This window comes from Papaver somniferum, chromosome 6 (genome assembly GCF_003573695.1).
Source record: "Papaver somniferum cultivar HN1 chromosome 6, ASM357369v1, whole genome shotgun sequence".
NCBI lineage: Eukaryota > Viridiplantae > Streptophyta > Magnoliopsida > Ranunculales > Papaveraceae > Papaver > Papaver somniferum.
In genome coordinates, this window is record NC_039363.1 from 75,799,571 (window position 1) to 75,817,127 (window position 17,557).

The window sequence follows — 17,557 nt, forward strand, 5'->3', positions numbered from 1 at the left end:
ATTGCAATTATTATTATGATTATTTTCCTTGAACTATTATTGAATATGATTTTTATTTGAGTGATTGTGATCTATTTTGATGGAGTATGCTTAGTTTATAGACTCTTGATGCTTCATACTTGGTATTTACAATTATTACTTTTGAAAATCTATTAGTTGCAATATTTTAGAATCAAATTAAACGAGAAAATTGCATGAATATAAATATTTGGACCAAATCACTTTGAACTTAGAAAATAGTGGAATCTTAGCCTCAGTGTTCTTTTAATATTTATACCAACTTTGTCGGTGTTTGTTATAATTATTAGCGAGTTTTCTATTTAGTTTTGAATTTAAGTCTAAAGTTATCCTTCACAAGTTCGAGAATCGAATCACTTTTTACCACTATCTACAAATCACATCAACCAGCAGCAGCTACATCATCCGTTCTTCCTTCTCAGTACCACCAAACCATTGAGCTCATACCATGAATACTGAGGTTTAAATCTGAATTCAAGTAATACCCAATTCCAAACTTCTTCATTAACCTTCAATTTCTCTCTTCATGAACTGCGAACATTTCATCAACCCATTAAAACGACGGTGATATCTTCTCTTCTTCCATGTGTTCTTGATTCAAATAAACCCTAATATCTCAATTATAACAGCCTCAGATCCCCTTTTAGATTCGAACAACATCAGCTTATTCTTGACCACCGACTGCAACAATGAGCTCATGAACCCATCTATTTTTTCTGTTGCTAATTCAGCTCCGTATATTCCATCCAAATTCCTCATCAAAATCACCTCCATGAACGTCTCCAGCGGCTGCAGAATGAAGAAATGAAAATCATAAAATGTGTTCTTCTTCAGTCGGACCCATGTTTAGACATAAGGATATAACTTTAGGAGGTGCTGATGGCACCCATGCTTCAATTAAGGGTCACCCTGATAGCTTCCAAACTGTCATTCTTAGAAGACTGACAGTACAAATTCCTGCTTCATTCTCATTGTATTGTCAGTTTTGGAGAACTAACAAGCTTAATATCTGATTTTGCTCGCAACTTTCTCATACGGCGTCGGATTGACCTTGATCTTTCGCCGTTGGTTCCTTCTTTCCGTTCTCTTCGAGATGATTGAGAATAAACCTTGGATTAAGATGACTTCCACTTCCTTTTACTCAAATGACTCCAAAACACCTATAAAACTCAAAACTAAACATAAGAGATGCAATTCACAAGGATAATAGCAAAGAAAACATAAATACTAGATATAAAATTAGGTGTTTTAGACACCTATCAAATTCCCCCACACTTAGACTTTGCTAGTCCTCGAGCAAATCAAATAAATCAATTCCAAATCATACATACAACTCCGTCTCGTCGAGCCTACGGTCACTTTTAGCATAAATAACAAGCCTTTTAACCCCTAGGTGTCCCTAGTGGACGAGTTATAGTCTCGTGAAAGTTTACAAGAGGTTTGCCTACAAAACCTATTTTTCAAACTCCATCTACCTATGACAAATCCATGAACGAATCCAAAATGGTTGCAAAAGGAGGTACCTTGTTATGAATCCAAATTATTATATAAAAATTAAGCTCTGTTAAGAAAGTCGAACAAGCCACAATCTCGGAAACTAACAAACCACAATCACAAATGAATAGATAAACAAGATGGAAATAGATATAGATGGTTGCGATGTTTACTAAAGTGATCGATGTTTCCCATATCTGTCTGAAGGTCGCTGCCAATATGAACCTATGAATCCTATTGGATTGAGCTACTGGGCTGAACAACTGGCATATACAAGGGAACCAGCGGTCGACAATCTTAATTCTAGATCAAATCAACTGGCATATACAAGGGAACCATGAGTCGATTTTATTAAACAATAATGATAAATTTTTCTCTTTCTTTTTCTTTTCTTTTTTCAATTTTTTATTTTTTTTCAAATCGACAACATGATTGGATTTTATTTTATTTTTAGAATCCAAGCGCATGATTCTTGTCAACAGATTACATGGTAATTCCCTTGGATTCTGCACTCCACACTTGCTTAGGCGACAGAGACAGGGATAACACACACATATTGCTATCCAAGTGTCAATCTTATTCCGTTTGGTCAATTGGTCGGTCTTTTTTTTTTTTTTTATTAACTCAATCACACTATTTCATCCTAGCAGCAATAACAATTCGATGTTAGTGACCCACCAAATCACATAGATATAACATAAAGTTTGCACAAATAAAAACAGAAAGTGATATGGTGATATTCCGAGATATGATAACAACTTTCATATTATTTCTAACACTTGAATAATTATGTCCCTTGTAGTTAATGGGTTCCTCAACTCCCGCAGCCAAGATGGTTCCATCCATTTAGATTGATAGTGTCATCCTAAAGGCACATATTTCTATGTTTCAGGGTGTATAAAGCATTTTTTTTATCGTAAAAGGGAAAAACTAACAAGGCTAAAAACTCTCTATGCGAAAACACTCCCCCACACTTAAACTTTACATTGTCCTCAATGTAAATTAAGTCATCCAAAGTAAAATTTAAGATGGGAAATGCATAACATGATATATATACACAATAAGAAAATAAAATGCATGATAAAAACTGATATTCCAACTCATAGTTATTTCTGAAAAATAGAGGATAACACTAAACAAGCTATTTAGTTGGCATCTAATCCCAACTCATCCAATATATATACCTCATCGTCAAGCAAAAATTCCATCTACTTAGAAAGGCTAGTGTTTATTCTAAATTGTTCAAAAATTTCTAAAAGTTGGAGTTTTGATATGCAAATATCCAAAATAAGAAAATAAAGATAAAAGACTTGAGAAATAAAAAGATAAAGATAGATACACAAAACCAGTGGGTTGCCTCCCATTTAGCGCTTGGTTTAAAGTCGTCAGCCCGACTTGCAAGACCGATTCCCCATACACCAATAACCTGAAAAGTTGAGGATCCTTCCATAGAACCTGTTTTGCAAACACTAGCTTCGCACACATATTAGTAATATAAAACAGAAACGAAGCTATTAACCGATGAAAGTTTTCCCCACACTTATTCTTGTCCACACTTGGAAGTGGATATAAAATATAGAATTCGAGAACTTTCATGGTGTTCACAAACCTGCATAGCATGAGAATCAAATGTTTCCAATGGCGGATATCGAGAAATAAAGTCATTCAACAATGTTTTTGAAGCACATACATTCAAACCAATAAGAGATAAAGGAGAAGAAACAATATGCAAAGGGTTAGACAAACCTTGCACAATCTCTTGTATCACGGAATCCTATTCATCCTTGAAAAACTCAAGGGAGTTATTCACCTCTTTTGTATCATGGTCCTCTATCAAACCTTGCAACCATTCTTCGTCCGTTTCCGCCTTAACCAAAGTCTCGACATAAACATCATCATTACAATCCTTTGCAATCTCAATTGGGTCTTCCACAATATTGGCCATATCGGTTTCATTCCCAACACACTCTTCTTTGTTGTAAGGCACATATGCTACTGCGGTAACAAGTCTCTCCATAAGGAACTTTTTAAGAACACGCATTGCATCATCCTCAAGCTCTACCTTTTGAATAGGTTCTTGATCATTATTAAGATCAATGCTTGAGTAAGTTGCACTAGTGTCATCATAATCCTTTTCATCTTCACCTTGATCGCAAAAGGACTCCATTGTACACTCCTCGGGGATGTCACCATAAATTGGTTCAAGCGTTGTACTTTCATAGTCATCGTCACTATCATAGTTGACATAATATTGGTTACCACTTCCCAAAGATTGGTCTTTCGCAGAATTTTGCATGTCCTCTTTGTATTCTTCAATGCCTTGTCTTAAAATGGAAACACCTTTTTGAAGCTCTTGGAGTGATCCATCCAAATTTTGAAAATAGTGTTCCATTTGTTGGTAAAGCTCGTTCGACAAGGTAAAAGTAGAATCACTTACTTCAGTATTGCTAGGCCAATTATCTTCCCTTTGAATGGGTGAATGATCATAACTACGATCAGAAATTGGGCCAAACATACTATTAGCATATTTAGTTAACGAAATTGGTTCCACGCTTGGTTGTCTACAAACTGACTCCATGCCCACCATAAATTATTGCATCTCATCTACCAAACTCGAAGAAATATGAATAGGAGTACAACTAGTCTCCCCTCCTTGTGGTTGCTCACTTACATAACTACCGTAAGAAGGTTGGTATGTATGAGAATAACTCAAAGGGTACGTGGAATATTGACCATAACCAAAGGATAGTTTTTGATAGTATTCCCCATAAGGGTGATAGTTGTCATAATGTTCCGTCCATAGTAATTGGTACATGAAACAAGAGTTCTCAAAACAAGGTTAAAAACCAGAAAATAAAGATAAAAACAAAATAAATAAATAAATAAATAAATAAAAGACTAAAAACAAAAATAAGAAACCAAAAACAAGTGGCAATCGCTGCCTCCACGGCAACGGCGCCAAAATTTGGTCGCTATCGTATGCGTCAAAAATAAATTACACTTTCTTACTACTCAAAATATAAATATGGCAAGGGCAAGAAAGGATCGTTCCCACAGAGAGGACTAAGGTTGTCAAATTGTTTCGGTTTCCTATAAATACCAATGAGGGGTTTTCTGATTTTTATGTAATAAATAAAATAAAAGCAAATAAAGAAATAAACACGCAAATCAAGGATATAAAGATATTGGTTAAGGATTTCGTTTTTCTTTCACTAACATGCTTTCTAACAATAACTAGAATTTATATTTAATCTCTTTTTTATAAAGGTCCTAAGATACCTTGATCGCAAGTATATCCCGCAAATCTCCTATTTTCATCAACAAACACATTAAAAGATGCGAGTATGAATTCTACCTTAGAGAATAACCTAACGTGTAAAAGCACTAATCAAGTTTAATTCCCTAGATGCATTAAGTTCTATGAAATCAGGCCAATCAAAGCAATCGAACGTGTAAAATCACTAATCCGATTTTACAAAGGTTATGACTCACTTGTGACTACTAGGATGTATCACTACAAGCAATAATCACAATTATGCTATTTGTATTCAAGGTGTATCACGTTTACGTATAATAAACCCTAAACTAGCAATAGATATGATTACTAGTTCTACCAATTTGCAACTTGACAAAACTAACAACCAATCATACATGGCGATATTTCTAGTGAATCATAATCGATAAAATTGAGACAAAACTAATTTATTGAGCACAACCCATGTTTGGAAATCCAACTTATTCCTTAACCAAAAGATAATTAGCTACACATGTTCATGGAGTTCATCACAAAAATAAAGAGAAGAATCATGTTTCTAAACCCTAGAAAACAAAAACAGAAGAAGAGATAAGATATCTATAAATTAGTAGAGGAGTTCCTTTTATATCTATCCTTCTTTCCCCTACCAATTTTCTGTTCAGGTCACGCACAAATCATGGCAAGTTCGCCCAGTACCAAGCCTGTCTAGCCCATACAATATCAGGCCCAAGTCCATCTGAGCAAGCTGTTGGATCGGTGAGTCAACTCGCCGTTGATGAAATCCGGCAGAGTTTACCCATTTATGGCATGTTTCTGGCCATAATTTCAGGCCGTTTTTAAATCCTTCTCTACACTCCTAGGATTCATCTATTTCACATAACAGCTTCTTCACTAGTCTCAGCTGCTTCCACTGCACAGTTCAAGTCCATATTGCATTCTCATACCTAGCTGCAATCAACTTCAAGCACACATTCATTCTTACGACCCACATTCACATTTTGCAACCTCAAAGCCACTCCTGCAATTTTTCACCTGAACCTGACTTGACTGTAACTTCTCGAATCTTCTCCTACAACATCACAAACAAAGACAACCAGTTCAAACCTCCAACTGCAGCTGCAACGTATCAGCATCACTGCCTGCATCATCACCGCTTCTGCCTCAGACTCACTACTCCAATCCAACTGTAGTTCAGCCAATGCATCTATCACAACCATCCAGCTCAGTTCATTTCTGCTCCTAGCCTTCATCTTTACCTGCGACAACGCCATATCCTTTGGCTTCACACCTGCATCATTTCAGCTGCTCCATTCCCAGCTGCTACACTTGCAACTGCCAATCCATTGCAGTCAGCAAACACCAGTCCTCTTCTACCACCAACTACAATCCCGTGCAGCTTCACATCATTCACAACTCAAACTGCCATCTTGTAGCTTCAAATGCATAACTTCTCAGCCATAGCATCATCACCAGGGCCATCTCCTGCCATTCTAACCAAGTCACTGCATCTGTAACAACAATCTGCTTCTCTTTACAGTACCACTGCATTAAACCCATTTCAAACAACCTCTATCTTGTTAAACCAACTCAAAAACAGCTTCATAATCTTCTTGTTCTCATCTCAGTCATAACCTTATCCCTGCGAGCATTCTAATATGCATTCATTACCAGCACACATACTACTTATTTTGGTTGGTGCAAGCGTGCAATCACCAGCTCCATCTGAACATCAACAACCTCAACCTTTTACAGATTCATGCTCAAATTCCTTTCACAGATCCACCAGAGGCTAGTAGACAACCATCAAACCCATATCAACTGTTTCAGCTTCATAGTCGAATCAATTACAAATCCGACTCCAACCATTGCTTATGCTCTTCATTGTAACCTATTGCAGCAGTGTAACAACTGCAACAGGACCATTATCTTCAATACCCAGTGCAATTCATCACTCAATCTCTACATTGCAGCACCACCGGACTCTCAGCCAAAATCACCAGTTACCACCATTCAGCCTTGCCTGCAAATGCACACTTCCACCAGCATCCATTGTTTCACTTGAGCAATGGCAACAACTCCTTTTCTCAAGAACCCATCACCTGCTCCATCTCTATCTCTTTGTTGACTGCAGTAAGTTAACAAGACCCCTTCGTAAACATCCACCATTATCAACACTACCAAATCTGCAATCTCAGTGCCACCACCAACACTTCCATCTTATTGCAGTAACACACATATAGCACCATCAAGTTCCAGTCACTGCACATTGCTGTTCAGCTGCACTCCCATTTCATCTGCATAGCCAATACATCTTCAATTCCATTGTAATTCTTTTCCTGCTTGAATCAGCCATCTATCTCTGCTTAGCTCAAATTGTAGATGCATCACTTCATCCCACCTGAAATTCCTGGCAACAGTCACCATCACATCATCTCAGTTCTTCTCAGCTTACAGACATGAGATTCAATGCCAACAAACCCTTGAACATCTCCAGCTCTGCTACACAACCCACCAGAACCAGTTGCATTACAACTGCTATTCCATACATCACCAACACCAGCTTCTTTTGTCTCCCTGCGAATTCATCTTCTCACATGCAACTCATTCTGCAATCTCCCAGCCAACATAACATCCATTTCAGCTATGAATTCCACCAGTACTCAAACGCAGTCACCAGAAGCAGCTACATCATCCGTTCTTCCTTCTCAGTACCACCAAACCCTTGAGCTCATACCATGAATACTGGGTTTTAAATCTGAATTCAAGTAATACCCAATTCCAAACTTCTTCATTAACCTTCAATTTCTTCTTTAATTTCTCTCTTCATGAACTGCGAACATTTCATCAACCCATTAAAACGACGGTGAGATCTTCTCTTCTTCCCTGCGTTCTTGATTCAAATAAACCCTAATATCTCAATTATAACAACCTCAGATCCCCTTTTAAATTCGAACAACATCAGCTTATTCTTCACCAGAGGAAAACCTAGAAGATATCCTTGTCTTGTTAGCAATGCAACAGAGCTATTGGAATTCATTAACAAGATTTATCCTACTTTAGACAATCCTAAAGATGAAACTGAAAAGAATTCCCCCCGTAAGAAAGTTACTTCTAATGGGTAAGAAAGATCATGAAGAATTTCTAAGATTTATGGATAGTCCTAGCAATCCCCTCAACTATCAAGGATGCACATCATCAGAAGAGGAATAAGAGGAGATTAATCCAAAAACTTTTTTCAAAGCATATGACTTTTCTGGAGTGAACCCCTGTTACAATGAGGCTGGTGACTACATAGGTCCAGTGAAGGGAAAGGGAAAAGCAAAAGCTGATGTTGGTGAAAAAGCTAGTGATGGTGAAAAAGCTAGTGAATCGGAGGAAGATAACAACTATGGGAAGGATCCATGAAATTTTTAAACTTTATTATGTTTTACTTGGTTTAGAAACTTAGATTGTGGTTTGAACTCATTCATTATGTTTTGAACTCTTAGATTGTGGTTTTAAGACTTGTTAAACTTATGATAATTTCCAGTTTCAGTTGCTTTAGATCTTATTCTTTTTTGTGCAGTTTTAGACAATGTTAGAGTTTTACTAAGTCGGCATGGTTTGTAAGCTCGACCTTGCCGATCATCCCAGGCTATATGTTATAGTGCTATCAGGGATAGGTAGTCGGCGTGGTTTTAAATGTCGACCTTGCCGACTTAAATGTTAGCAGTATAAAAATATTACTTTTTAGGTACAAAGTACAACCCATTGAATGCTCAACGGCTAGAAATTTCAAAATCAAGACATTAAGTGTGTTGTTATTATAAAAGCATTCTCAACTTCATCTTCAACCATGCATAAAGAATGGAAGTTTCAAGCGCAACACACCCAAATATTTGTAGTCATTGTACACTAAGTGGTCATTTTGTGTACTGTAATCAGTACAATTTGGGAATCAAGAGTTAATGAAATTGGATCTAAGTTCCTAATGAACACAGCTACTAAACTAATCTGCAGGTATTTTCTCATTAATTGAAAATAGAGAAGAGGTTCTTACACATTTAAGGAAGTGAAGACCTAACAACAACGATCAGATAGTCGACACATATCACTATCTGGGCGGTCAACACTCAATACAAGACTGACCAATGACTAATAGTTTATAAGAGCACCCACTCGATTAATAATGAAAGACCCTAGTACTCCATAAGGCTAAAGGACTATGACATTACCTACTGCTGGACAGTATCCTGGTCCTCAAAGATAAAGTTGCGATAGTGTGACTTAATGGTAGCAACATCCTCCCAAGTAGCCTCCTCTTGAGTTGAATTAGTCCACTGAATGAGCACTTGTGGGACTTGCCTTCTACCAATAGTGATGGTTCTGTGTTGTAAGACTTTTGTTGGAACCATTATCACTTCATCTGCATGATCAACAATAGGCAATTTAGGAGATGTAATGTGTTTCTTACCAATATTTTTTTTCCATTGTGACACATGAAACACAAGGTGAATGCTGGCCTGATATGGAAGCTGTAGTTTATAGGCTCCTGGTCCAATTTTTTGTAAGATAGGGAAAGGCCATAAAATTTTGTAGACAACTTGAAATTCTTCCTTAGTGACACAGAAGCTTGTCTGTAAGGTTGCAGTTTCAGATACACCAAGTCACCCACAACAAAGGTCATGTCTTGCCTTGATTTATCAGTAAAGAATTTCATTCTTGCTTGAGCAGTGTGTAGGGATTCCTTCAGAAGATCAATATTTGTCTCCCTGTCCTTGAGATATGACTCCATAGCAGCTACAAAAGTAGTGGTAGTTGATGGGTAATCCATGTGTGGAGGAAGATAACCATATAGGGCCTGGAAAGGTGTCATTTTCAAACTAGTATGATAACTAGTGTTATACCACCATTCAACAAGAGATAACCATTGACACCACTTACTAGGCTTGTGTCCAGTGATGCACCTTAAGTGAGTTTCCAAGCAAGAATTAACTCTCTCTAACTGTCCATTAGTTTGAGGATGATAAGCAGTGATGAGATTCAAGTTAGTACCCAGAGCTTTAAACAAGTCTTTCCAGAAGTGACTAGTAAAAACCTTATCTCTATTAGACACAATGGAAAAAGGGAGACCATGTAATTTGAATACCTGATCCAAGAAGGCTTTAGCCACAGAAGCAGTTGTATAAGGGTGTTGTAAGGCAACGAAATGGCGGTACTTTGTTAGCCTGTCAACAACCACTAGTATAACACTTTTCCTGTCACTCATGGGTAAACCTTCAATGAAATCCATGGTGATGTGCTGCCATGCCTGCTCAGGGACTGGAAAAGGTCGCATCAGACCAGATGGAAAAGAATATTCACTTTTATTTCTTTGTCAAATGTCACATTCAGTGACAAACAAGATGATCTCCTGCTTCATTTTAGGCCAAAAAAAATGTGACTTGGCCCTAACATAAGTGGCTTGGATGCCAGAATGACCACCAACAGCAGATGTGTGAACAGTATTTAAAATTGTGGCGCTTACCCCATTGCTAGCACCCACATATATCCTATTTTTGTATCTCAATATTTCAGATTTGTAAGTATAATGTGGAACAGAGTCTGCAGATACAAGTAGTTGAGCAATAAGTTGTTGTACCTTGTCATCATCAATATAGTTTTGGTTTTAAATGTCGACCTTGCCTACTTAAATGTTAGTAGTATAAAAATATTACTTTTTAGGTACAAAGTACAACCCATTGAATGCTCAACACCTAGAAATTTCAAAATCAAGACATTAAGTGTGTTGTTATTATAAAAGCATTCTCAACTTCATCTTCAACCATGCATAAAGAATGGAAGTTTCAAGCGCAACAGACCCAAATATTTGTAGTCTTTGTACACTAAGTAGTCATTTTATGTACTGTAGTCAGTACAATTTGGGAATCAAGAGTTAATGAAATTGGATCTAAGTTCCTAATGAACACAACTACTAAACTAATCTGCAGGTATTTTCTCATTAATTGAAAATAGAGAAGAGGTTCTTACACATTTAAGGAAGTGAAGACCTAACAACAACGATCAGATAGTCGACACATGTCACTATCTGATCGGTCAACACTTTATACAAGACTGACCAATGACTAACAGTTTATAAGAGCACCCACTCGATTAATAATCAAAGACCCTAGTACTCCATAAGGCTAAAGGACTATGACATTGCCTACTGCTGGACAGTATCCTTGTCCTCAAGGATAAAGTTGCGATAGTGTGACTTAATGGTAGCAACATCCTCCCAAGTAGCCTCCTCTTGAGTTGAATTAGTCCACTGAATGATCACTTGTGGGACTTGACTTCTACCAATAGTGATGGTTCTGTGTTGTAAGACTTTTGATGGAACCATTATCACTTCACCTGCATGATCAACAATAGGCAATGTAGGAGATGGAATGTGTTTCTTACCAATATGTTTTTTCAATTGAGACACATGAAACACAAGGTGAATGCTGGCCTGATTTGGAAGCTGTAGTTTATAGGCTACTGGTCCAATTTTTTGTAAGATAGGGAAAGGGCCATAGAATTTTGCAGACAACTTGAAATTCTTCCTTAGTGACACAGAAGCTTGTCTGTAAGGTTGCAGTTTCAGATACACCAAGTCACCCACAACAACGGTCATGTCTTGCCTTGATTTATCAGCAAAGAATTTCATTCTTGCTTGAACAATGTGTAGGGATTCCTTCAGAAGATCAATCGTTGTCTCCCTGTCCTTGAGATATGACTCCATAGCAGCTACAGAAGTAGTGGTAGTTGATGGGTAAGCCATGTGTGGAGGAAGATAACCATATAGGGCCTGGAAAGGTGTCATTTTCAAACCAGTATGATAACTAGTATTATACCACCATTCAGCAAGAGATAACCATTGACACCACTTACTAGGCTTGTGTCCAGTGATGCACCTTAAGTAAGTTTCCAAGAAAGAATTAACTCTGTCTGACTGGCCAACAGTTTGAGGATGATAAGCAGTGCTGAGATTCAAGTTAGTACCCAGATATTTAAACAAGTCTTTCCAGAAGTGACTAGTAAAAACCTTATCTCTATCAGACACAATGGAAAAAGGGAGACCATGCAATTTGAATACCTGATCCAAGAAGGCTTTAGCCACAGAAGCAGCTGTATAAGGGTGTTGTAAGGCAATGAAATGGCGGTACTTTGTTAGCCTGTCAACAACCACTAGTATAACACTTTTCCTGTCACTCATGGGTAAACCTTCAATGAAATCCATGGTGATGTGCTGCCATGCCTGCTCAGGGACTGGAAGAGGTTGCAGCAGACCATATGGAAAAGAGCATTCACCTTTATTTCTTTGGCAAATGTCACATTCAGTGAAAAATAAGATGATCTCCTGCTTCATTTTAGGCCAAAATAAATGTGAATTGGCCCTAACATAAGTGGTTTGGATGCCAGAATGACCATCAACAACAGATGTGTGAACAATATTTAAAATTGTAGCTCTTACCCCATTACTAGCACCCACATATATCCTATTTTTGTATCTCAATATTTCAGATTTGTAAGTAATGTGGAACAGAGTCTGCAGATACAAGCAGTTGAGAAATAATTTTTTGTACCTTGTCATCACCAATATAGCTTTGAAGTAAGTCTTGGACCCAAGATGGTTGAGACATAGATAAGGCAGAGCAAGATGCAGAAGGAGCTGGTCTTCTAGATAAAGCATCGGCAACTATATTCTCCTTACCTTTTTTGTAATGAATCTCATATTCATACCCCAACAGTTTCATTAACCACTTTTGTTGTAAAACTGTGATGATTTTTTGTTCTAAGAAGTATTGAATGTTGTGATAATCAGTTTGGATAATGAATTTGATGCCTAGTAAATAATGCCTCCATTTTTGTACAGCCTTAACTATAGCTAAAAATTCATTTTCATATGTAGATAAGGCTCTTGCTCTTGGTCCTAAAGGTGAGCTGAAAAAAGAAAGTGGTTTACCTTCTTGAGTTAAGACATCACCAAGACAGGTCTCACTTGCATCACTTTCAACAATGAATTGCTTAGAAAAATCAGGCAATGCAAGTACTGGAGTTGTGGACATGGATAGCTTGAGCTGTTCAAATGCAGAAGTGGCAGCTACAGTCCAATTGAAAGAATTTTTCCTCAAAAGATCAGTTAGTGGCTTGCAGATTGCACCATAGTTCTTTACAAATTTCCTGTAATACCCTGTTAAACCCAGAAAGCCTTTTAATTCTTTGATAGAAGTTGGAATCGGCCAGCTCTGCATTGCTGCAATCTTGTTTGGATCAGCACAAACCACAGAAGGAGTGATAATGTGGCCTAATTATTCTAATTGTGATTGACCAAAACAACATTTTGAAAGCTTAGCATATAATTGGTGCTGTGTGAGTAAGGAAAACACTATTCTCAAATGCTCAATATGCTCAGACATGGAAGAGCTGTACACCAAAATATCATCAAAAAAAACCAAAACAAACTTCCTTAAGTAGGGAGCAAAGACTTCATTCATAAGTGCCTGAAATGTTGCAGGTGCATTGGTCAAACCAAATGGCATGACTTTGAACTCATAGTGCCCATGATGAGTTCTAAATGCAGTCTTGTATATATCCATTGGGTTCAAAAGTATTTGATGATAACCTGCCCTTAAATCCAACTTAGACAAAAACAGAAATCCTTGTAGCTCATCCAACAACTCATCTACAATTGGAATAGGAAACTTGTCTTTAATAGTGATGATGTTGAGTCTTCTGTAATCAACACAAAATCTCCAAGTGTTATCTTTATTTTTGAAAAGAAGAATTGGTGAAGAAAATGGGTTATGGTTGTGTTGTATGATTCCAGAAGAAATCATTTCTTTCACCAGTTATTCCACAACTACTTTTTGAAAGTAAGGGCACCTATAAGGTCTTTGGTTTGGAGGTGGAGAGTCTGGTTTCAAGGGAATTGAGTGGTCTAAAGTTCTGTGAGGTGGTAATGAAGTAGGCTCAACAAAAATATCCTTATATCAGATAACAGAGGTAATAAAAGTGCAGGTGTTGGAGGGGGAGTAGTTGAGAATGAAAAGAGATGACCAATGAGGCCATGAATAGTTTTTCTATAAATCTCTTAACTGTTGAACCACTCATCATGAGCAGTGAAGGTGAATTAGTTATCCCTTGTAATGTAATATGCTGACCATTATGAAAAAAAGAAACACTGAGTTTAGAGAAATTAAACATAACATCACCTAGCTTCTTAAGCCAATCAGCATCTAACACCATGTCATAGCCTCCAAGTGGAAGTAACCTGAAGTCCTCAGTGAATTGATAACCCTGCATACTCCAAGGAAGTTTAGAACAAATACCAGTACTCACTGTTTTATCCCTATTAGCACCTGTAACTAACTTATGAGCTGCGTGTTCTACCTTGCATTTGAGTTTAGCAGCTATAGAGCAATCTATGAAACTAGTTGTGCTACCAGTATCAATAAGAATAGAGATAGATTGTCTCTTAAGAAGACCAGGAATGCGTATAGTATCACCTGTGACAGTACCAGTGAGAACATGAAGATAAATCTCCATGTCAGACTCAACTGGTGATTCCACAGCTTCTTCAAAAACCTCATCCTCAACCTCTGTGTCATGTGTATCAGAATTTTCAGTTTGCACCATGAAAAATTGCTTCCTACCCTTGCACTTATGACCCAATGAATAAACCTCATCACAATTACAACAAAGACCTTTATCCCTGCGAATGCGCATTTTCTCTTGAGTTAAACGTTTAATAATGAGATTTATTGATGAGGGCTTGAGTGGTGTTGGGGAATAAGATTTTCTAGTTGTAGGAGTGGACTTGGAAGTAGTGTAAGAGGTGGAAATTGGTTTAGCAGAGAAGGTTGTGGTAGAGAAAGCTCTAGAGTTAATGAAAGAGCTAGAGTTGGTTCTAACACTTTTGGCAGCAGCAGTGTGATGCTTCTGTTCCTCCATTCTTGTAAGGAAAAAGCTGTGGAAAGTGATTTTGGATAAAACATAGCTACAGAATCACGCAATTCTTCCTTCAACCCACTAATGAAACTCATGATAAAATAGTTCTCACTTAAGGACGGATTGTTAGCAAGCATTAGAGATTTGAGAGATTCAAATTCTTCAAAATACTCTTGTACAGAGTTAATCTGAACCGGTTTATTAAAACTCCCAATAAAATTTTCTTTCACAGGATTTTCAAATCTGACACAAATACCATGAGCAAATTCAAACCAAGTTATACGAGTTCGACCACCTGAAAATTGAGAAACCATTTATCGGCTTTGCCATCAAGATAAATAGCTGCAATATCTACTCTGCGACTCTCATCAATGATGTGTATCCAGAAGTATCGTTCACATTTTTGGATCCAACCTCGAGGATTATCACCATCAAATCTTGGGAAATCAATCTTTGGTACTCGATTAAATTGATTTTGAGTTCCCCTGGCGAGATTGAACCAAAGATTGGAAGATTGTCGAGCTGAGTACCATGAATTGATCCTCCTGAATCATTTGGTTGAGATGTTTTCGATGTAGATGGCAAGCGGGCTAGAAGCTCATCAAATCGTTGGTTAATCGATGCTTGATTCGAATCAACTTTTTGTTGCTGAAAAAGAAGCTTGTCTTCAATGGCACCAAAACGATCTTCAGAGCTCAACTGTTGTCGTTTAATCAGTTCTATAACATCCTTAACAATTTTTGGATCAGAAGCGCCCATCGAGAAAAGATTTGGAGTGGCTCTGATGCCAAATGTATTGTACTCAGTACAATTTGGGAATCAAGAGTTAATGAAATTGGATCTAAGTTCCTAATGAACTCAGCTACTAAACTAATTTGCAGGTATTTTCTCATTAATTGAAAATAAATAAGAGGTTCTTACACATTTAAGGAAGTGAAGAAGACCTAACAACAACGATCAGATAGTCGACACATGTCATTATCTGATCGGTCAACACTCAATACAAGGCTGGCCAATGACTAACAGTTTATAAGAGCACCCACTCAATTAATAAGGGCAGACCCTAGTACTCCATAAGGCTAAAGGACTATGACATTTTGCAAATGATTGTCCCTTTGAAGGAAGCAAATGCACTATTGGTGGTTGTAAGGGATTCTTATTTCTCATGAAAGTTGCAATAGGAGATGTATATCATCTGTATGCTTTAAAATGCACCTGTTGTGGGTTTTTCTATTGGATAGATGAGCGCCTGGCTCCGTATGAAGATGAAGTTGCTAAAATCAACCTTCTACCGTGCATAGATCCATGTTGCGACGGTAAGATGAAGCTAATTACCTCTCCTAAGAAATTGTGTACCGGAAAAAGATATTATCTATGTCCCAAATGTGTTAGGGTTAAGTTTTTACCGTTTGTATGCTTTAATTAAGGTTTGTATGATCTAATTAAGTATTTAAGGTTTGTATGCTCTAATTAAGTTTCAAAAGTTTTTAAGTTTTTAACAATCATTGCATTCGATTTTAATCGGCATTATACAAAATTCAAAGCGTGTCGGCTTCTTAACAGTCGGCACTTAACAATTTATTAACATAGCCGGCGAAAGTATAGTCGGCAGGGTTGTCCTCATAAACCCCGCCGACTATAATGTGTGAAGAACATCCAGGAACAACTTCTTTTTTCTGTTTTGATCGGCATGGTTGTCCTCGTAAACCTTGCCGACCAAAAAAAATTCGTCAACCTGGCGAAATCAAGACCTTGCCGACCGTCCCAGGCCTTTTTTCCTGTGTTGTCATGCAGTACAGCCGGAAACCTGACGAAATCAAAACCTTCCGACCCTGGGACAACCGACTTGGTCGTGTGATAGATACAATGCCGACCAAAGGAGTATACACAAAAAAAACACATCTATTTCATTCATTTGTAGTACTCCAAAGTACATTACACAAAACACGAATGCGATTATAAAAGTACTCCAAAAAGATTCCTTATTCCCTAATCATAATCACTCATCACTCAAATCTATTGGAGGGAGTTCATTAAAATATATTGAACCTCCTTTAGTCAAATATATGGGACATTCCCTAGACTCATCTAAATCATTCCAAAGGTGCATGTTGTCCTCATAAAGTTTCATCCATTCCCTGCTCTTGTTGAATATGAACTTTTCCCAAAAACTAAACCTACAAAGAGGAGGTAATGGACATTCCTTGTTGAGTTGTAGACCAATAAAATGATTACCATCAACCAAAGCCACAAAAATTATTCTATGCCTGAGATGCTCCACACAAACCGCGTATTTCGGTGCCAATTCTACATTTAGTCCTTTACTAAAAAAATGTACCACGCATGACCACGTATCCGCAAATAGATGGCCACACTCCGTCATTCTCAACCAACGCTCCCATTTGATTGGTGCATTTCCCTCCGTGCCTTTAACACTAGTAAGTATCTCTTTAAAAGTCGTTTCTTTGTCCTCCATGGAACCTTCTACCATCATTGAGATATAAAACTCCTTGTCTTTTTCTAGTCGGGCGGCCATCTTCTTTCTTATGTATTGATATTGGGTGAGATTCTCCTCAACCGCTCCACTTAGGTGTCCCAATTGTTAGGAGGCAACGTAAAACCCACAATTTCCGTCATTTGGGATGTCGTTGGTACCAATAACGAACTCTTTATTAATTTGAGGGAGTTGTACGCGATACTCTTCCATATCGGTTTTACTACCTTCCTCGGACGACCTCTTTTCTTCACAACATCTCCTTGACTTACTTGACTCCCAAGAAGTGGAGTTTCATTTGGATTCAAGTTTGAGACGGTTGGTGTAGTTTTTTCTTTGCT